The sequence below is a fragment of the Phaethon aethereus genome, assembly GCF_964289735.1.
Source record: "Phaethon aethereus genome assembly, chromosome: 3".
Taxonomy (NCBI): Eukaryota; Metazoa; Chordata; class Aves; order Phaethontiformes; family Phaethontidae; genus Phaethon; species Phaethon aethereus.
The window spans coordinates 62,461,492-62,483,679 of NC_138576.1; the positions used below are offsets into that span (position 1 = coordinate 62,461,492).

Genomic DNA, 22,188 nt, shown 5'->3' on the forward strand with positions numbered 1-22,188 from the left:
TCTTTGCTTAATATCTGCTTTGAGTAGACAGAGAGTGTTTTGATATGCTTGAAAAATGGGAGGATAGTCTATTTGCAATTTTAAAAAACTCGTGTGCTTTTATATAAAAAAACCTATATAAATGCATATGAAGTAAACTTTAATAAGCATAACCTGGGCTTTATCCAAAATAGCGTGGCCAGCAGGTCAAGGGAGGTGATTCTGCCCCTCTACTCCGCTCTGCTGAGACCCCACCTGGAGTCCTGCATCCAGCTCTGGAGCCCTCAGCACAGGCAAGACATGGACCTATTGGAGCGGGTCCAAGGGAGGGCCACAAAAATGATCAGAGGGGTGGAACACCTCTGCTATGAGGACAGGCTGAGAGAGTTGGGGCTGTTCAGCCTGGAGAAGAGAAGGCTCCAGGGAGACCTTCTTGCAGCCTTACAGTACTTCAAGGGGGCTTATAAGAAAGATGGAGGCAGACTTTTTAGCAGGGCCTGTGGCGAAAGGACAAGGAAAATGGTTTTAAACTAAGAGAGGGTAGATTTCAACTAGATCTAAGGAAGAAATTTTTCACAGTGAGGGTGGTGAAACACTGGCCCAGGTTGCCCAGAGAGGTGGTAGATGCCCCATCCCTGGAAACATTCCAGGTCAGGTTGGACGGGGCTCTGAGCAACCTGATCTAGTTGAAGCTGTCCCTGCTCATTGCCGGGGGTTTGGACTAGATGGCCTTGAAAGGTCCCTTCCAACCCAAACTGTTCTATGATTCTATTCTATAAAGTTAACCAAGAGGTAAAAAAGTTATTGGGTAGAACTAGGCACTAGTACAACTTTCAGACAACTTTAGGTGCTTGAAGTATGTTCCCGTGTCACTTGTGAACAAAGGTGAGAATACTGGGAAAAATCATGGACCCAGTGAAGTCATTAAAAGACTTTTCTTTCAGTCGCATTTTCAGTCCCAGTGTATAAGCTATGATGTTAAATGGTAATGATTTTACTCAGAGTTCAAGTTACTGCATTTAAGAGCTTGTAACTGACCCTCTGCCTCTGCATATACCTATTCATTCTTCTCCTGTCAGAGGCCTCTGCTATTTCATTGTGAGTCCAGGCACATGAATCATGGACCAGTCATTTGTTTTAACTGAAGGTGTAGAAAAGATGTGGTGGAGATGAGAATGAGGATCTGTGGTTGAAAGAACAAGGAAAATGTAACAACTGTAGCTGAAAATACAGTATTTTCAGCCACTTAAAATGAAGAGGGGGAAAGCCATGTGTACCAAATTCCAACAACTGTATGTTTTTTCACAGATTTTTTTCCAACACTTGCTTGGCACACAACTTGGTAACTCAAGGAAATAACTTGACTTCAATGTGCACTAGATTTGAAGTATTTATTTATTTACAGATTCTTTGATGTCTAATGATGTCCTGTGGAATTTTAGCCTCAGTATTTATCCTTGTGTTAATTTTTTCTGTTCCATGTTTTTAATGGTTTATCTCCATATAAAGAGGTACAAACTTACTGTCTTTTGTTCCTCTACATGCAAAGCAACGCTCACATACAAAATTGTTAATACATTTTTTTTTGAGTACTGGATATAGATATGTATAGTTTGTTTATGTTCACAGTAAAATTTCCAATGCCAGCTGCAAAAATAGAAAAATACAGCTTTCAATGAAAATATCCCATTACATCCCAAAAAAAGATGTAAACTTGGATCTAAAGGAGTCTCATGTGAGCTAACAAATACAAAATCAATTGCACATCTAAGAAAAAACATCGCAAATACTTTGTGTTCGTAGTTGTCTTGTTTGAATGGGTATTTGTTCTTGTAAAATCTAGCAGGATCAGATAAAGTGATATTAAAAGAAACAGTGCATACATATGCGCTATATTTTCAAAAGATTTCCACCTGTGTGCTGTTTGAAGGGTGAACAGAACAAGAGTTAGCAGTTTATCACTTGCAAGGAAATTTTATACAGTTTCTTTAGGAGAACATGTCTGCACTGAAAATATAATGCCAAAGTAATTATTCCAATAATTATTTTAATTCACATTATTCCATTTCTTTGATTATCCTGTTTTCCTGCAGACAAGATATTGATTCCAGTAGTCTGCTGTCCTCTTTAAACCAGTGCCTCCTTGTGTTCTTCATCGGCTGAGTTAAACAGCAGTGGGCTTTTATTCAGCATGCCAGTATATGTCCATGACTGAAACATTGGCTTAAGTCCTGCTGAATTGAGTAGAACTTAATTCTGATTTTAAGTCTGCAATTAATAATTTTTAATTTGGCCTAATGTGCTGTAATTGGCGTTCTGTCCTGGACCTAGTAAATGAGCAACATCTGAAAAACAGTTTCTTTTTCTTCTAAACGGGAAGATGACTTTCAAGGGGGGAATGCATCTGTTTCATTCCACTTGGAAAAGGGGGATTGTTAGATGCAGGCATACTCTATGAAAGGCATATGATTTAAGACAACGTAAGTTATTAATTATTAGCTATTAATCTGAGATATGGCCCTAATAGAGAGAGAACATCTTGAAATGAAAAGCCTAAAGCTTTTCACTTTTATAGTGACTGGAGGAGCATCATTCTGCATGAATTAATCAGCTTAACATTTTTAACAATATTGTTTTCATAAGTAAAACACTAGTGTAGTCTATCTGAGAAGCTATAGACTGCATTATGAAATACATAGCATGAACACAGAATTAACCCAGGTTAATTCTTTTACATGCAACATGAAAAATAATACAGTTTATACCAATATCAGATTTACTTGCAGTTGTGTTGTAGGTGGTATTTGCCTGGCTCCCGGTCTTCCAGTGGTACTACATCTGCATATAATTTATTTTTGTTCCAGGATAGGACTCTTGTTCTTTGTATCAGATAGTACAGACATTTTGTAAGACTGACAGAGTTATGAAATGTGCATTAATTACCTTTTCTTTGCTTCAAAGCCCATGAGCTATTTAGGCACACCATTCTGGTGTACACTCAGGAAACCTGATGAAGTGCAGAAGGAGCATAGGTCGACAAGCCAGTTCCAAAGACAAATCTGCATCTACAGCAGTGTCTTAAGTTAAAACATGTCAACTTAGAAAAAGCAGAGTATGTTCTTTTTGTGTATAGTTTCAATGAACATTTTAGTCAGTGACTTGACGGATTAGAGTATTTCCAGAAATGTTAATTCAAAGCAAAATATTTGGAGCATTTAATAGTGTTGCTATTAATATTCTCTTGGCCAATCACAGAATTAAAACCAACAACAACTAGAACAACAACAACAACAAGACAACAAAAAAACAAAACCCCATGTGATTTATCTTCAGGTCAGTGTAACTTGCACAAGTTTATGTTCACTCAGTCATATGTGAATAAACAATCTGTAGATCTAAAATAGTTAGCATAAAATAATTTTGTTGAATATTTCCATGAATTAATGGAAAATTGCATAATGACAGCTTCTAAATGAACAAAACTGAGAAATTCTCAAATAAGGAAATTTCTCTAAAAGCGTAAACTTGAATGCAGAAAGATTGTTAGCATTCCAGTTTACATATTGTCTAAGATAGTGATACCTGAAAAAATCATGGGGAGACCAGAGTGTCTCTATATCACACTGCCAAAGGTAGACTTTTAGCATTTATGTTTCTGATATGCCATCAATAAATGTAAATGCTAAAGTTTTCCAAAATAGTATTTTAAAATGAAAAAGCAAGTTCCACTGTCTCAGTGTCTCCAAGCCAGAAAAAGAACTGAAAGAGATCAGTTATATTAATGGGTTACTCATCAACTTTTACTGAATTGGTGTTTCTTGCTTTAATGGTAATTTGTTTTGGCACTGAGAAAAAGTCTTTTATGTAAGGGTTAATAACTGGTGGGATGAGGCTGCTATTTTCAGGTAAAGAAGAATGACCATTTTTGTGACATTTTCACCTTAAACACCGTATCAGAATGGTATTTTCCATTTTCTTTATTTCCTCAGATGATCATTAGGTTGAGACCTAAAAATTAGTGGGTTACCATAGTGATTTTAGCTTCATTTCACTGGCACAGAAGCCTCTGATGTTTACATCTAGTTTTTATCTTTTTTATTGAAGTCTGTTTTCCTCTGCTTGACTACAATTTGTGTCACAGCTTCTTTAACTTGATGACTAGGTGGATGTAAGTCTCTGGACATTAACTTTCAATGTTGTAATTTTTTTTTTTTCTGTGAAGTGTATGAAGATTTCTTTAGTAAATGCTTGTTTGAAATAGCATGTATAGTATTTGTATTTTGATACGTGAGAATCTTCCCTCTTGCTTGCAGTTGTTTCAAAGTTGGAACCTCTGAAGACTTCAGGAGCACCAGTTGATCACTACAACATGTTAGGAAAATGTATATCTTTTCATAGAAAATGACATGTTTTACCTGACCTGTAGTTTGATAGGAAATAAAATAGGAGATTACACTTAGAAAATGCATTCTTCAGACAGACACAGAGTAGTTTCTATAGGCTAGGAGAAAATACTTAGGTAAAAAATAATTGTTTTGTTGTTTCTTTAATATAAAGTAATTATCTGTGCAAGCAGAGATTGAAAGTCAAATCCAGCAAAGATAGTGGGAGAAATGTTCAATTAGCCTGATAGGAAAGCACTTGCTTTTACTGAGAAGTCAATATGAAAAAACCCTCATATTCTGGGGAACACTGAGTTTCGCTACGAGGCTTTCTGAAAGTATAAAAGCCAAGAGGAAGGGTGTGAATTTAATTCCCACCTTATTAAATTCCTTAACTGGAATAGCAAACTGACTCCCTGGTCCATATTAGTGTCATCACATAGAGGAGTTCTGACAGAAAGTTGTTTTTCAAAAACTAGATTCATTATTGTTGTGTGGAAGGTATGTAAACTTAGGAGAAGAAATCCCTCCCTCTTTGTGGGCAGAATCTGTCTTCAGAGATGCTGCCTCAGAAGATATTTCTGCAGCTGGGTAGAGTTTAGGTTAGATAGAAGTTACAAATGCTAAGCATTATTTGTCACTTTGGTAGGTGGATTTAATATGAAAAGGAGGGATTAAGAGAGCAGGAGCTGAAGTGCCTGTAGATGAGGAATACTTGTCCTTCAGAAGCGTTTGTGAGTGAAAGTGTGTGCATGTAGCTGGAAAAAATCTCTTGGCAGGACACAGGATAACACTGGTCTGTTGTCCTCCCTCTCTCTGTCTCCCTCCCTCAGTAAGTTTGCAGACGACACCAAGTTGGGTGGGAGTGTTGATCTGCTGGAGGGTAGGAGGGCTCTGCAGAGGGATCTGGACAGGCTGGATCGATGGGCTGAGGTCAACTGTATGAGGTTTAATAAGGCCAAGTGCTGGGTCCTGCACTTGGGTCACAACAACCCCATGCAATGCTACAGGCTTGGGGAGGAGTGGCTGGAGAGCTGCCCGGCGGAAAGGGACCTGGGGGTGCTGGTTGACAGCCGGCTGAACGTGAGCCGGCAGTGTGCCCAGGTGGCCAAGAAGGCCAACAGTGTCCTGGCCTGTATCAGAACTAGCATGGCCAGCAGGAGTAGGGCAGTGATCATGCCCCTGTACTCGGCACTGGTGAGGCCACACCTCAAATGCTGTGTTCAGTTTTGGGCCCCTCACTACCAGAAGGACATTGAGGTGCTGGAGCGTGTCCAGAGGAGGGCAACAAAGCTGGTGAGGGGTCTGGAGCACAAGTCTTATGAGGAACAGTTGAGGGAACTGGGGTTGTTCAGTCTGGAGAAGAGGAGGCTGAGGGGAGACCTCATCACTCTCTACAGCTACCTGAAACGGGGTTGTGGCGAGGTGGGTGTTGGTCTCTTCTCCCAAGTAACTAGCGATAGGATGAGAGGAAATGGCTTCAAGTTGTGCCAGGGGAGGTTTAGATTGGGTATTAGGAAAAATTTCTTTACCGAGAGAGTGGTCAAGCATTGGAACAGGCTGCCCAGGGAGGTGGTGGAGTCACCATCTCTGGAAGTGTTCAAAAAACGTGTGGATGTGGCGCTTCAGGACATGGTTTAGGGGACATGGTGGTGTTGGGTTGATGGTTGTACTTGATCTTAAAGGTCTTTTCCAGCCTTAATGATTCTGTGATTCTGTGATTCTGTTTTTCAATCCCAGTTTCCCGTTGCCAAAATTATCAGATGCAAGGTGTTCTCTTGGAAGTTCTTGCTCAGGGTCATATTGCTATCTGGTTTCTGCTTCTTGGTTATATAGTCTGCATGTGCTGTTAACCTTGTTGTAGAGACTAGATGAAGACGACAACAATGTTGAAACCCTTCCTAGATGTTTTTGACTCCCACCCAAGACGAGAGATAGGTTAGCGATCTGTCTTGCACTGTCTGGCTCTTTTCAGGAATGCATTCACTTTACCTTGTCGTCAAGGAGGAAGAGAGTTGAAAATATCAACAAAGTCAGTACTAATGGAGAGTTTGGGGGGGGGAGGCAGTGGGGGAGATGAGTTAAAAATTCATTTATCCCAATCCTTAATGAAAGCTTTTACATTTATATTTTTTTTTTATCTATCTCATACCTCCCCATCACCACACACACTTGTGCAATTGTAAGCTTTTTGGCTTCCCATGACATTGTTACTTGTTTTGTTTTATTTCATATTTCATGGAAGAATGAGATGTAGATTAACTGTATCAGGATGCTGTGAACATCACTCCCTGCTAATTGCTGCAATAGTAGTTTGATATCATGAGAAGTAGTCCATAAATGTATCTGTACCACAAATTGTAACCAATAAAGCAAGCTATATATTTGTAATCATCCTAATGAGGCAATGGAGAGGTGAAATTTCAGGATTCAGTAAATATTTCCTTATGCTGAATAAGAGAAACAATCCCTGACACTCCTGTGTGAGATGCTTTTCATACGTTATTTTCATTGCTGCAAATGATCTACCTTGATCAAAAAATTGAAAGGTATTAGCCCTATATTTGAGGGAAAGTAATCTGGTTCTAGAAGTGAGAATTCCACCTAATTGCAGCATGCCAAGCTTAACAAACTTCCAAAATGGTTGCCTAGAGGCTTCGGATCAAAGAGAACCCTGGGCGTTGCTTGTTTCTTTTCAGCAAGTGGCATTTGTGAAGCAATCGATATGACTATCAGATAGTTGATATGACTATATTGATAATGACTATCAGACTATTATTAGGCAGGTAATATAGCTGTACACCTGCTATGTACACATTTTTGAGTAGCACAGCCTAAATGCACCTTTTAAATGACTAATCAGTGTTAAAACACCGGGTCATTTACTTCAACAAAGTCAACCTACTTTCAGTGTTACATTTGCTATGTAGACTTAACCAAATTAAAAAAAAAGTTATACCCTCAGAGGAATATGCGGTATTTTTGTAATATTGTTTTTTAATAACTAAGTGCATGAAAAAGGATTTAAAAGTAACTTAGATATTAGAGCTGGATATTTTATATCCAACACTTTTTCAACTTGTTGGATTTCCTCATCCTGATGTGTTTTGCACTTTTCATGCTGCTGATGAATATGTATTAGAAATACTTTACCAGCCTTACCTCAGACGCCTCTGGAGTTCTTGCATTCGTAACGTCCTTTGGCAATTAGTTCCATATAGCTGGCACCTGTTGTACAAAGAATCGCCTCCTTTTGTTTCATTTTACTTGGCTACCACTGGTTTCATTTGACGAACCCAAATTCTTGTACTGGAAGGTTTGGTGAGCAGTCAATCTGTAACCGCTTTCCTCACGTCATTCATCGTATTATAGATTTCTGTCATATTTTTACCTCAGTCATCTATTTTCCAGGCAGAGGACTTCTACCCTATTCTGTTTTGGTTTTTTATACAGAAGTTTTTCATTCATTTCATAATCTTCTTGACCTTCTCTGAACTTTTTCCAGTACGTATATGTTCATTTTAAGATGAAGTGACAGTGATATTCAGGGTGTGGGTAGACCATGGATTTATAGTGGTCTAATTGTTTTCTACTTGTGATTTCCTAAAAGTTTGCTTCAACTTGCTATTTTGGATTGCTGCTCATTGAAGTTTAATGTTCTCTCTAGGAAAAAATCATAAGGGTATAACTTAAAAATATGCATATCTTACCCTTAAATTCTGTACCACTTCTGCCTTACTGGCTTCCTGTCCAACTTCAGGTGTTAAATTTCCCACTTAGGTTCCTTTCTCTTGCTGATCTTTTAATGCTTTTTCACCTCTTTATGGTGTCTGCCTACCAGATCGTATGTCCTTCATCTCTAATTTTTTTGTTTAGAATAATTTTTGCTTCCAATTTACTTCTTTACCTTATATACTTCGGAAAGCTTCAATTTTCTCACCTTCCTACAGTTCTTAAAGGACTAAGATGCTAAATCAGTGAATGAAGTACAGATATTTGAATAGACAGATATGAGTATTTTGTGCTGGCTAAACCATTTGAATGGACTGTGTCATACCTCACATGCCTGTATAAATATCATTAGTGTGATTCCACTGCCAGAGGGATGCCCAGTATTAAATTCAACTGTGTCTTCTCTATTTCTACTGAAAGCATATGGTGCTCATGTAGTATTTGTGCAGGCCTTGATGAGAGTTTAAGACTTGCCCAGCATGAAACCATAACCTTGTTCTGACTAAGAATTCAGCCCAGAGAAAGGTCATGTCTTTACAGTGGGGGGATTAATAGTAACAGATCGACTTAGCAAATTTCCTGAGGGGGAATTTCAGACATTGATTCCTGAGCAAGAGAGAATACAAGGTAGTAGATTCAATTCAGCTTCCTCATTTCTTTTTTTCTTTTTTTTTTTTTTTTGAAACCACATCTAGTGTTAAATGAAAAGTATTTGGCAATAGTTTCAGAAAAATATTAACACTAATACATCATGCTTATAAAGGGTTTCTGAGATGATGAACTGTTGATCAGTAACCTGCATAGTATTATTTCCATGTTCACAAAGGTAAAAATTAGAGACTGAAAGACTGGCAAGAGCTGTCTGGGTGAACAACGGAGAGTAATGTTCTCTGAATCCCAATGCTAGCCTTTAACAAGAAAATTCTTCGTGCCTACAGTATGGCCATAGCCAGCACCAAGGCTGAAGCAGGGGACTGACAGGAAGGGGAGTTATGGTGGGGGTTAAGTAACCTGTCCCCTTCCTTTTCTGCAAATGAGTTTTCCTGTCACTGTTATTATAAAGGTGAGAATGATTCTGCAAGGAACATGATGTTTCAGTGGTGCTCCTTCAAATGCTTAACCTCTTACTTGTCCTATGACGGTAGCAATGTAAGTGTGAGGTCAAAAAACTTAAAATACTGTTTCTGTGGTAATAAAGGCTAGTCTGTATGAGCACATTCATTAGTCTTTATTTTCTTCAGTCAAGTGGAAGTTCAAAGTGTGTACTAAACATGTAAAGAAGAAAAATAAACAGAAAGAAGTTCCTTGACAGTAAGGTTTTGTTATTTTGTTCACTTGCCTTACTACTTGAATGCTAGTACTCTGCCCCTTTTTAAACATGTCTCTGTGCTCTGTCTCGGCTCACTTTGAACCTCCCCCACCCCCAGTAATTTGCTATTAGCTGAGCTAGCCTCAGACCAGTGATGCCGAGAACATTGAACTCTGCTACTTCCCAATGTTTCTTGCTAGTTTTCTCCTCTTCATACCACAGCCTTGTTCACTGTAGTCTTGTTGGCTTGCAGAGAAGGAAGGGAAGAAAAAGACAGTTACAAATGGACTCTTAACTCCACTCTTCCTATAGCCAGATTTAATCCTTTTTCACTAGGAGTCTGAGACTGCCAATTCTAAGAGGACAGAGGGTCAGAATTTTTGTTAAGTTGTCAAAAATGAAACATAATCAGTTGCAGATTGAAATTTTTGTGATGACTTTTTTCCTAATAATAAATGATACAGATGCTACAGTGTTTCTAAAAAAAAATTGCATAAAAATTTGTGGATTGAAGTGTTGATACTGTCTTTGTAATTCCTATTTTAGACTGATCCTCCCAGCATCTAACCTGCATTCAGCATCTTGTCTTCATTGTGAAATCATTTTCTAGAGCCTGAACTGTCAGTTCCCCTTGAGTAACAGTGATAGGTTTCTTTTCTTTTCAATAGCATAAGATATAGAAAAGGCATCTGTACAGTTAAAAGTAATGCCAGTAATATCTCTCTCCATGCCCTCAGCTGCAATCACCCTAGGCATTTCTCATGGGTATGCTATATTTCCATATATTTGATGTGCATCTCTGTACATTTCCTTAGAGTATTTGTGGTTATGGCGTATGTTGTTTTGTGCCAGTATTTTGTTGATGTATTATCATTGCAAAAAATGGACGATACAAAACTCCAAAAACTAGGTAACAATATATTCTTAACAGATGAATCTGTTCAGAAATTTAAGCTGATTCTACTTCCAGCATCACAGCTTAGACAACGATATTAGGCAAAGACTAATGAATGGTCTGAGTCAGAAATTCCAAAATAGGGTTCTGTGAACATCTTTTTTCAGCTTGATGTCTGAACAGGGAAAATAACAATAATTTTAAAGTATTCAGGTCTTTTTTTCAAAATGGTGAAAGAAAAATTTTTATTTTGATCAATATGAGTTGTTCCATGTGATGCAAAATGCAAATTTCATTTGGTCATTTTCTTTTTTTTTTTTAATGCAAGGGCAATGAAAACAAATTTCACAAAACTCTGAATGGAGGTCATGTAACAGTCTTTTGCCTAGAAAGCAAAAGAAAGCTTCAGCTGGTAGAGATCTTACCAGATGCAGTCTTTGAATCCATGAACATGTCCTGCTTCCCAGGACCCGTACTTTGAGTCAGGCTATCTAGCCAGGTGGCATAGGTTCATTTTGTAAAAAATAGCGAATCAGGTTTTCTCTGGATTGAAATCCAGGTGCCCCATCAGCTTAGGCTCATTCTCATCTTTCTGCTTTTCTTACATGCACAGTTAGTATTTTGTAGTGATTATTAATGGGGACAGCCAACAGGATCCTTAGATAAATGGTGCCTATTATTAAAGATTTTTCCACTGAAGTCAATAACCCTTGGATCAAGTCTTTCATGAAGACTGTTTATCTCATGTAATTCAGTATCCCACCACTTCAATGGTTAAACAGTCTCACTGCTTAACAGTCTGGATTACATCATACTTTGTTCTCCCTATTGGTTTTGATTTATGTTTCGTTTGCTTCCCCTTCCACCCCCACCTTCTGGTTACAGCAGCTTCAGGAAGTCTTACGGTCAAGCTGTGGTTTTGGATATCATCTTTTTGTATATGACTCATCTCAGTGAAATGACTGTGATAACTTCTACTTGTGAATCTCCTTTTTTGAGCGTTTTGAAAGCATAACTTAGCCTAAGAAGTTACTTGTGTCTACCAAGAAGGAATAGGATATGGATTTCCTTCAAGAATTCTGGCACATAGGCTTTCAGCTGGTCCAAAATTTCCAGCTTGAACGACAATGAAAGAAATGGCTTACAAAAAAAAAACCAACCACCAGATTGAGGTTTGGACAAAGATCCAGGTCTAGTTCATTTTGTTGCATTTTGAATTTTGTCTTTTTTTTAATTTGACTTAGTAAAACTAAACTTGAGTAACTAATCTGAGGAAAAAAAAAAAGACATGTAACAAATGACTGCCAAATAAATGGATAAATTTTACATATTCCATGTACACAATGCTATATTGCCTCTCTAATATAAAATTATTATCATTTCCTGATTTCCTAATATACATGCATAGATGTATAAAAAGAAAAAAAAAAGTAAGCATTTGACATAAGTGCTCAGTATCATAGGAGGATTTTTAAAAAACCTAGAATTTAAATTAAGACAATTTTAAATTATTTTATTATGCATGATGTGAATAGTCTTTGGAATAATTTGTTCAAATCTCATACAACTAATCTTGCAAGTAGGTAATTTTATAATTGCATTATAGCAATATTCACTGTTAATGTTTGCCTGAGAAAAGGAAAACTTAAAGTAATATTTTTAAGTTGATAGCTTGTACTGAACTTTATTTTCTAATATTTAATATTATAGAAAAGGAGTGGATATAAAATGTATAATGTACTTTTAAATTATGCACCAAAGGGGAAACAACTGTGGAAAACTACATATAAGTAGTATAGCAATCTCTCATTATTCTAAAATCAAGAGGAAGGATATTTACTGGTACACCTCCGTGGGCCAAGTTGGAATGAAGGTTTCTTCTGTGTAGTTAGTCAGACAGTCCACTTTTCTATCTTGGCATGCCTTCTGTCCCTGAGCAGAAACTCATGTCGTAATTTCTACCATTTCTGGAAAAAAAGAAAAGCCAATTACTCATATGAATCATAAGACTTAAAAAGTAATAAAGTTGCAATAGACTAAGTACTTACTATACAGAACAGTCTTTCATTTTGAAGTTGAAGTGTCAAACTGATTAGATGATTTACCTCTTTTCTTTAGCATCCGTCATTTATTGATCACGATGCTTGCTGAAAAGAGATGTGTGGCACATCTCTATATAAATCTATGGATTTTTTTCCAAATTATAAAAGGAGGACTTATGCCTGTAAATGTAGTTTATAACTCAACGTACTCTGTTAGTGTTGCAAACGGAAACGGTACACCTAATTCTTGGTATTTACTTGTAATGACCCAAACTTATCTTCTTGTTGGGTCTGGTAGCTGATTTTTGGACAGTAATAGATTTAATGAAACAAGAACACTGGGTACTTGGTAACTCGGTGAGTTTCTTTCTCTTCTTCTGCTCAATCAGGGGAACTGAAGATCCCCAGCAGCAGGATGGTTGGTGGTTGGAGGAACTGATACTCGAAGACCTTACCTGCACAACTGAAATACTTAATACAAAATTTTGCTTAAATGAAATATTATTGTAAGCACTTTCCACTAAGAGGTAAAACCACAAACATTTATTTACTTTGGCTATCTATTGTATTTTGTGTAGGGTTATTTTTTTGAGGTGAGAAAATTATAGCACAACTTTCTAAGGCCTTTTTTTTGTCTTTTTTTTTTTTTGAGTAGTTGCTAACAGTCGTAAATAATCACTGGGAGAAAGAATAGCTTAATTCTTGTTTTCAATGAGTCTGGTGGCCAAAGGCATAGAAGGGCTTGCAGACTTGGTAAGGATGATAAGCCACTGAGAGATGCAGAGATGAGAGAGAAAAAAGCAGTAAAGGTTATAAGGTAATTTAAAACCAGGGGCTGGGAGAAATCTAGTGAGTGTCTAGTTCAAGATAAGTAATTCCTTAATGTTTAAATAATAAAACTCTGTGTTGTCAAAAAATGAATAGGTTTTTTTTCAAGGTAGAATTTGTTAAAGTCCAGGTGGGCTACATGGAGGAATAATTTTGTTCAGTAAAATCTCATTGAAGCAGGGACATATGAATAGGTCAACCTGAGGCCAAATGTAGGTATGCTTTAATGTCAGGGCAAAGGAATTTTATGTAAAAGAAAATCAAAACCAAACAGGATAGTTTACCTGGAGTTTTTCATTTAAATGGTAATTGTCTCATAAAATCAATAGAAGGAAAGTGAGTCAATGAGACTCTGTAATACCAATGTACAAATTCTTTGATTGAGATCTAGACTCTAGATCACATGAATGAAGAAAGCATAGAGCCAAGCTGAGTAAGTAGAATAATTGTATCAGCAACCAACACTGTCCCTGAACAAATTGTTATTTCATGCCTAAATAAAAGTAGAAAAAGTTAGGACTGCAGTGCAACTTAATCAAGGTGGTGAAACTAATTCAGGAGGCTTTGAAGGCAAAAATGAAGGCAAAAATAAACTCCATAGTGAAAAAGGAAACTACAGTTAGCTTCCCATAGGCTGGCTAACTGCCATGATGGTGCAAAGGCTGATTTTTGAGTGTCCTTAAATATTCTTCCAAGAAGCAGTGTAATTAGAGAACTTAGAATAAAGGAAGCAGATCAAAATTTTGTGAGAATAGTGCAAGGCAGGCTAATTCAAAATGCTATTATTTAAAGACTGTTCTGTAAAGTGGGAATAATATTCTCATTGTTTGATGTGCTCCTAGGAAAATTTGGAAAGACAGTCAAAAAGGTAGAGTGATCTCTAAAGGTGGAAAAATATTTTTATAGTTTTCTTCTTAAATATGTAGGAGCTTATGCATGCTACCTATAAAAAAAATCTTAGAGTATCCAAAAAGGTAGGAAGATAAATTGCCAGAGTATATATTATATACTCATTAGGCATTAGAAATCAAAAGACATGATATAAAAAAAAAAATCATCCCAGGCAGGAAAGTAGGAGTTTTATAAATTAATGTAAAATCACAGTCAGGCAAAGGAAAGAACAATGCTGAAGGCCTAAAGAACAATTTGAGAAACTTTTTCAAGCACATCAGAATAATAAAGCTGATAGGCAACTGAGATATAGTAGGAGTGCCAAGGACAGTAAGTCCATAGCAGGTGAATTCTGTGCCTTGAGATCCCTACAGAGGGACATAAACAAGTAGCCACAGTAGAGCTTTTCTTTGTTTTAGAAGTTGTTGGAGGAAATTCTAAATGAAGAACAATTTTAAAAGAACAGTTTAATAGCTCTGGAAAACTTTCTGCCCAGTTTTTATTGCTGAGAACTGTCTCCTATGGTATGGAATATCCTTTTGCTCAGTTGGGGTTAGCTGTCGCAGCTGTGCCACCTCCTAACCCTTTGTGTACCCCAGCCCACTCACTGATGGGGTGGTGTGAGAAGCAGAAAAGGCCTTGACTGCGTGTAAGCACTGCTCAGCAATAGCTACAATGTCCTATGTTATCAACACTGTTTTCATCACAGATCCAAAACATAGCCCCATACAAGATACTATGAAGAAAATTAACTCTATCCCAGCCAAAACCAGTATACTAGCTTACTATACTTGTCATGTTTTTTTATATCCTATATCATAAATCTTAAATTAAATCTGAAAAACCCAAATAGTTGAGAGTTTGGCAAAACCATGCCAAGTTTAGTTTTTGTAGCCAAAGTAGGCAGTAGTATTTTTGTACCTTTACAACAATTAATGATAGAAGCAAAGAACAAAAAGTTGTTTTCATGCATATAATTCTTTAATCTCCTGTGTTTTACAGAAAATTTATGTACCATTCCTGGCCTGGGATGTTCATTCTGTGTTACTTAGAAATATTTTTTTTTTCCCTGATTTTTCTTATATTAGCCCCTGTAAAATATCTCCAAGTTTGAAAATGGTTCAGAGTGGGAAATGGGTCGATGTTTTTTGTATTCTACAGCCAAGTGTCCTATTTCTTCTTTTTAAGGCACGGAATGCTTACCATTCAAAGGGATCCCATCTGGTTTTCAAAAGCATTCATCATTGTGTGTTCCAAATGATATGACACAGGTTTTGATAGAACTTAGACTCCAACACCATACAATAATTGTAATGGGCTTTCCCACATATGGGTCTTGCAATGCAAAAAAAACCCCAAATGTTATGTTGAAATTCTCCCAGTTCAAAACTCTTTAGAGTTGTAGGTCAAAACAAGAATGTCGGAGTAACATAAAGCATGTTACTAGAGTTTATTTAATGATAATGTTCAGGAGCAGATGTACTTGTTTACTGTTTGAACAGCTTAAATCCTCACATTCTCTCTCTTTTACATCAGCAGTTGTATTTGGCAGCCCTTTGCAACTGCTTACAGCTGGACAAGTTCCTGTGTATTTTCTTTCTACTGGTCACCATTCTGTTCTGGCAGTAATTTGTCTGTAATTCCACAGTGCACTCCGCAGCGCATCTCATTCAGGAAAAAATCTAGTGGAAAGTGCCATGAGTTTTTAGGACAATCATAAGGAATAAGGGAAATCATAGTATCTTGGTGGGAAAGGGCTTTGTGGGGGGGGGTTAGTATTTTTTGGTTTGGCATAATTAGAAGCCCTTTATTTAAATCTAGAGATCAGAATGCTTTTTGTTGTAATCGGCAAGAAAACATCACTTTCCTGTTTTAGTCATTCATTTGGAAATACTTGTCCCATTCATGATCATTGTCCAAAAAGAAGCATACTACTTTCAAAAGTAATAATGAAAAAATATCTTCTTCAGATAATCTGGATCTCACTTCAGTGCTTTTTTTAAAAATCTCAGAATTTAGATTTTTATGTTGTGCTTTTTGAGTACTTGTGAAGAATGTGTTTGACAGACCACTGTATTTCATCCTTTAAGCAGATAGGCGGTAGTGTTTAACTCCATAATGCCAGCGTGTTTCACCTCTGCTTGATCAGAACCCAAACAGAATTTTCAGAATTGCTTTGTGCCAAGAGTTGCCATTGGCGTCAGCCACTGAGTTAATGTGGCTTCTTTTCTTACTCTAATCTGCTTGCTTAAGGGCCACACTAGGTTAGGCAGCAGCTGTATGACACTGACAAAATGTAAACCAGGTCGACAGTGGTCGTACATGTTTTCAGACATCAGAGGTCAGACCACTGCTGTGCATGGTGAAATTTAAAACAGCTTTCATTTGATGACTTACTTAATATTATAAGTCACCTGTGGTATTAGGTGTTAAAACCAATAGCACATTGCCAATCTACGTGCTTCTAGAGAACTCTTAAAAATACTGGTTCAGTGTGTTTCATCTTTGAGAATGTTCCTGTAAGGGCCAAGCCTTTAACTTTTTCTCCAGCTATTTTGTTAGTTATTAATAACTACAAAATACCTTTTTACTGTATTAGGAGATGGACTCTTACTTGTAAGTACGCTTTGAAGAGCCAGTAGAACACAAACGACCATCATTGTGTTAAAGTACGGTATCCCAGTCCTCACATGTTGTCTGAATCCCTTATGGACTGCAGTATGCATAACTGTTGCTGAAACTACAGCATGGCATAGTGTTTCTACTTAGTTAAGACAGTAGCAAAAAGGAAATAAAAACTTCAGATGACAAATACACTTTCAAGATAATCAAATGGCTTATTATCCTGTGATTTATTAATAACTATTGCTCTGACAATGAGCAGTCTGTTTAAAAATATGATGTCTTTGACGAATTGTTTCTTGTCTGAAAATGACAAGCATGAGAATTACAGGAACCATAGAAAAGTGGTGGCTAGAATAAGCAATTTAAGTTTCAAGTGAAATTGGAAAGAAGAACATGACAAAAGCAAGTTAATCAGAACTGAAGAGATGAAGCCTTATTTAGCTTAAACTGTAGGGTATAGTTGTCAATGACACAATAGTATTTGCTAAACAGTTCGTTAAGCTGACATTTGCCTGTATTCTTAGGGGGAATGAATTAGTTGAGATAGAGTTTGACATGCATAGCCCTTGACATTTTAATGCAAGTTTAAGCACTGCATTTCAAGCAGCTCTTGTACTCATTAGCAAGGCACAGAAGGGAGTTGTGCTTTCACTTACTAAGCCATTAATTTATTAAGATAGTGAGATATTTATTAGAAATACAGCAAACCTTGCCAAATACACTTATTTTTTATATACAAGTATCAGAAATATGTATTTATGATGAAAATGGGATGGTGAGTTCTGGCATATACTTTCTTCTACTATTGTAGTTTTGAAAGCAACTCTAACGATAGCTTAGGACTTGCACTAAGAAAACTTACAGAACTTTTGTCTTTAGGGATTAAATATAAGATGCCAAGAGATTAATTAATCAACAGTAATTTTACATCTACTGCAAACGAACTATTTGCAACAGATAATTAAAACTGGTATTGGGTAGGAGAATTATGAGAGCTACTGAATCACCTGTGGAAAAATTGATGTTCAGTATTGTCCATCTTCATATTGATGTGCTTGCATAACTTGAGAATGTAAATCATGTAATACCTTTCTCATTAAATCATTTTAAGACTGACATGTCTGTCTTTTTCCACTGCTGATTATCAAGTAGCAAGTCTTTTTGTGCAGGACAGAAGCTTTTCTCTCCTTTATGCTGCTGTTTGGGATTAACTTTTAGTGAGAAATTGACCTTTCTTGACAATATTTTAGGTTCAGACCACTGTCTTACACAAAGTGTCAGGCTTGAAGCCCACAGTCTTGATATGATGTCCAAAATAAACTACTGAGTATTTGAACAAAGTGAGTTCTTTACCACTACTAACCAAAAATTATTGTAGAGTGATGTCCTCCTCCATCCTTGTGACAAATTACAGAATCACGGAATCACAGAATCATTAAAGTTGGAAAAGACCTTTAAGATCATCAAGTCCAACCATCAACCCAACATCACCATGCCACTAAACCATGTCCTGAAGTACCACGTCCTTACATTAGCTAACCTTCACTTTTTATGAAAGAATTAAGTCTTCCAATTTATCTAACATCCAGTATATAGATATACATCAGTGAAAAGCATACCAGTTAGTGATGCTGTTTTCTTGAAAGGGAAGTGAACATAAAAACTCCATCCCACATAGCCAAACAGCTGGGGTTTTTATATCCTATAAACAGCTTGAGATTGACTGCACTCAAATTGCTTGGCAAAGTAAATAATTTCAAATACCAAAGCTCTAAGTAGGAAAATACACCACTTGGGTTCATACATGGATATTTTAAATTTGAATAAGAACATCATGCATACTTAAAATTCTTAAAAACTTTGTTGAAGTGTGTTAATTTTAAGTAACTTAGCAGTTGATAATATAATTCCATGCAAAGCAGCAGCATTTTTACTGTTGCATTAAGTAAAACAATGGAGGCAGCTAACATGTTGCATGTTTGCACAGAGTTCAAGCAGAAATTTGCTCAGAAGGAGGGGCAGAAAGAATGGTTTTGTGCTCAACAATGGTGGTGACGCACAGTCTGGGCACAGTCCCCAGCACCAACTGGAGCAACCACCTCAGTACAGCGGAGCCCTCAACTCAGGCTGAGTTCCAGAGGGAAGATGCAGCTTTTCACCTCTGAGGCTGCAAGAACTGTCTGGGACCTTGCTGAGATTGAGGCAGAAATAGATGGTGTCCTTGCCTGCAGAATGTTTGCTGTGGCTGGGGATTTGCGTCACCAAGAACTGCAGGAGGATGTCAGCAGACTGCGCAACATCAGAGGTGACAGGGAAGAGATTAACTGACTTTCCTCTGGGACTCTGCAACGTGAAGCCACAACTGTACCAAAATAGAGGCAGGCAAAGTCTGTGCCTGTAGGTTCAGAAATGGAGACTCCCATGATGGTGAAGACTGCAAACTGGTGACTTCCAATACCAGGAGGAAGACTCCTTCTCTGCCTGCGGATGGGAAGCTACACGATAGTTCAGTGCTTGGTAGCAGATAATGGGCTGGGAGCTCTATTCAGTGAGACATGTGAGCCACGTGTGCCTAAATCACCCAGGAGTATCAAGAGGAAACAGCGAATGACAGCAGTGGTGTACACCAAGTTGAACATAAGCCAGCAATGTGCTCTTGCAGCAAAGAATGCCAACAGTATCCTAGGCCGCCTTAGTTAGATTGTCACCAGCAGGTTGAAGGAGGTGATCCTTCCCCATCTGCTCAGCAGTGATGAGAGCGCACCTGGAGACCTGTGCTCAGTTCTGGGCTCCTCAATACCAGAGAGATGTGTACATGCTGGAGCAAGTCCAGGAAATGGCTGGGAAGATGATTAAAGACTTGGAGCATCTATCCTATAAGTAGAGGCTGAGAGGGCTGGGATTGCTTAGCCTTGAGAAATGAAACAGTGTATTAGATCTCTATGAAATAAAATTCAGCACCTAAACTGGGACGGCACAGGTTTAATGTTATATCAGAAACTGCCCAAAAAGAAGTGTGGAAGTGAGTGGGTCTTGCCAAAGGAAGGCTAAGAATATAATATCAGCCTTCTGTAACCCTTTGGCACATTGTGTAGGTGTCAGAATAGAATGTAGTGCAAAAGAATGTTTCATAAACATCTGAATGTTCTTGGTGCAGCTAGTAAAGGAACCCACGATTTAGTCCAAAACAGTGCACAGATCCTGGTCAGGAGTTTTAACTATTGAACAATTGTTATGTAAAAATAACTAGAAAATACTCAGAATGCGTCATACCAGTAAAATAAATTGTACTTTGTCAGATTTTAAAAATAGAAAAGATGGTAAAAAAAATTTCAGACACCTAGAGTTCATTTAAAGATAGCATTACACACACATGCATGCTACACTTAAGAATGGTTCCAAAAATCCTACAACATGTTTACACATAAACTATGGAAAGGTAATAGACATTAAAAGTAAACTAGCATCATTTATGCATGGAAGTTACGTCTTTTCCTCCAAATAAGGAAAAGAGGTATGAAAATAAGTTCCAGCAAATTCAATGTTAAACGGCAATAAAGATGTGAAAAAGATTCTGAGTGACTGAGTATGAAGTCGAAATAAACCTTTTTTCAAACACATCAGATTCAAGAAGTCTGCCTGAGAATTGGTGGGCTGAGAGACAATCAAAGAGCATTCAAGAAAGATAAGGTCATTGCTGAAAAACTACATTAATGATTTGAATCAGTTTTTGCTATAGAGACTGTCAGGAGGGTTTCTGCACTGGAAAATTTATTTACAGGAGAGGAGTTGGAGAAGCAGTCACAAACTAGGTTGTTAACTGAAGAGGCACAGAAATAATTGGTAAATTGGATAGTGAAAAGGAACTCAAGGCTAAAATAGGTGAATTACAACAGTTATTATTTAACCCCTCACGTCCCAATATCCTCAGTGACTGGGGAGTGTGGCATGTCAAATGAAACACCATTATTTAAGAAACATTCCTTAGGAATCCAAGGAAACTACAGATCTGGAAGCCTGATACCTGTGCCAAGCTAATAAAGAATAGAGCTGGTAGAAAGATATATTTCTTTGTTGCAGTTTAAGAACTGGGAAGTATCAAGTGAATTTAGTAGGAGGCAGGTTTAAAACAAGCAAAAGAAGGATCTTTTTCCCGATGACATGTAAATGAGGTGAGAAAATCCTTATTACATGATGGATGTAGATTTTGAAAGGTGGCCTGGCTTTAAGGTGCGACTGAGTAAGTTCATGGAAATCCTCTGAAGCTTACTAAATGTATAGAAACTACCTATAGCTCAGGAAATCCCTGAGGAAGTATTATGTATGCTTGCCTTCATCTTATTGTTAGCATGCTGTTTTGGCTACTGTATGAGGCAGGCTACCTTGCTAGATAGGTCTTTTGGTTCTGACATAGTCCAGACTTGCTAATGTACTGAGATGTCCTTTGAATATCTTTAGTAGTGTCTATGTTTGACATACTTGTGGGCAATCTGTAAAATCAGAAAACTGTGTAATAGCAGCATTTGTTGGTAATGCAAAGTTTAAGATACTTTGTTCTATTAGCAGCTTATGATGCTAAATGAAAAATACTATATGAAAATTAGTGTTGCTAAAAGCAAAGTAATACATGTAAGAAAAAAGAAATATGCATGAATGCTGATGGGCTAGTGTTGAACTATATTATCTTCAGAGTAGAGAACTAGTAGCATTCTCAACAGTTCTCTGAAAAAAAGTTGATTTAACATCATACTGAAGTTCAAAAATGAACAGATGTTGACTACTCACAATTTCCTCAAATGTAAAACTAGAACACTGTCACCAAAATAATTCATGATCTGAGTTCCAGGTTTAAAAGGAAAAAAAACCCACAACCCCACCAGAAACAGATTTTTTTGTTGTTTTCTTTAAAGAAATAAATTTTTTTCCATTGGGACAAGTGTCTGTAGTGATGAAAAACTTAATGGTGGAAAAAGAGAGTAGACTAATAATAGAGAAAAAGGCAATTGTTAGACATTAAACACTATGACTCGGATTCACTCTGTAGCTCAGTAAGCTTTTAGACTGTTCAGTCAGAGGAAGTGATGATACTGAATCAGAGGGATCACTCTCTAAATGCTCTGTTTCTTATATTCCTTCCTAATTGTTTTCTACTGGCTTCTGTTGTAGATAAGACATTGAATTGGGTAGATCTTTGGTGTTATCAAATGGCTTTCCTGTTTTTCCATTTAACTAGGGTATGCATTTTTTCAATAACTCTTAGAAGTTTTGGTTCCAAATCAAATACAGAAGATAGATAACTTGGTAACTAAACTAAGCTGAATATGTACTACTGGATCCAATCCTGTTTAACATCCTCATTCATGGTTTGGATGATGGGGCAGAGTGATTGCTGATGACACTAAACTGGGAGGAGTGGCTGATAACACCACAGGGTCATGCTGCCATCCCGAGGGACCTCTACAGGCTGGAGAAATGAGTTGACAGGAACCTCATGAACTTCAACAA

The 22,188-nt window shown here is 37.3% G+C and overlaps 1 protein-coding gene across 1 annotated transcript in view; it reads left to right on the forward strand.

The window, feature by feature from the left end:
* The window catches only part of LAMA2 (laminin subunit alpha 2), a 291,049-nt gene that overhangs the window by 25,598 nt on the left and 243,263 nt on the right, over positions 1-22,188 (forward strand). The gene's annotated exons all lie outside the window — the stretch shown is intronic.